This window comes from Haplochromis burtoni, unplaced genomic scaffold (genome assembly GCF_018398535.1).
Source record: "Haplochromis burtoni strain Fernald_Lab_line unplaced genomic scaffold, NCSU_Asbu1 Contig_2157, whole genome shotgun sequence".
Lineage (NCBI taxonomy): Eukaryota > Metazoa > Chordata > Actinopteri > Cichliformes > Cichlidae > Haplochromis > Haplochromis burtoni.
Genome location: NW_024584518.1, coordinates 11,920 through 12,618, shown reverse-complemented (window position 1 = coordinate 12,618; position 699 = coordinate 11,920). Strand labels below are relative to the sequence as shown.

Sequence of the window (699 nt, the reverse complement as noted above, 5' to 3'; positions counted from 1 at the left end):
CAAGACACCATTTTCTGTAATCACAGCAACCAAGTGAGCTGGAATCAAACCATGAAGGTGCTCAAATCTTACTGTGAAACAGAGACAGGTGAGAATAACGGTCATAATGAATGAAAAACTGAAATAACCAGATTTTAAAGGCCTTGCTGTGTGGTGTTTGCATGTTGTCCCCATGTCTAACTACTTCTCCAAAGACATGTAGTTTGTGGGGTTAACTCAACTGATAATTGAATGTGGGTGTGAACTGACCACCGACTGTGAATGGTTGTCAACAAAATCTGTATTGCCTTCTTAAAGAACTTGTTTAAGCAAACTGCCACAGCCAGGGGTATGTAATGTAATATTGTAATGATCAGTAAAAGATTTACTGCTATTATATTTTTTGTTCTTTGCAAATAAATCCAAGTATTTAACCAAAATTTCTGTGACATAACAATTTAATTTCATTACAGCTCCCAGTGGAGCCATCATAAATGCAGCTTCGACTTCTGTTCTCTTCTTGCTGACTCTCTTCATAACCTTTGTGGCATCATGAAATGTAAGTTCCAATGTTTTTTTTAGTGAATTGGTGATACATAAGGTACACAAAAATTATATCTTCCGTTTAAGCATACACTTTATACAAATACACATTCCTCTTATGATTAGGTAATGCCATGGGAAGCCCAGATTAAGATATACTTTAGTACAGCAGGTATG

At 36.1% G+C, this 699-nt stretch overlaps 1 long non-coding RNA gene across 1 annotated transcript; it reads left to right on the top strand.

Moving 5' to 3' along the window:
- LOC102313569 lies at positions 1 to 670 on the top strand. The gene is made up of 3 exons (XR_318011.3): positions 1 to 88; positions 453 to 538; positions 649 to 670. It is a non-coding gene; the product is annotated as an uncharacterized LOC102313569 (long non-coding RNA).
- Positions 671 to 699: the final 29 nt, after the last annotated feature.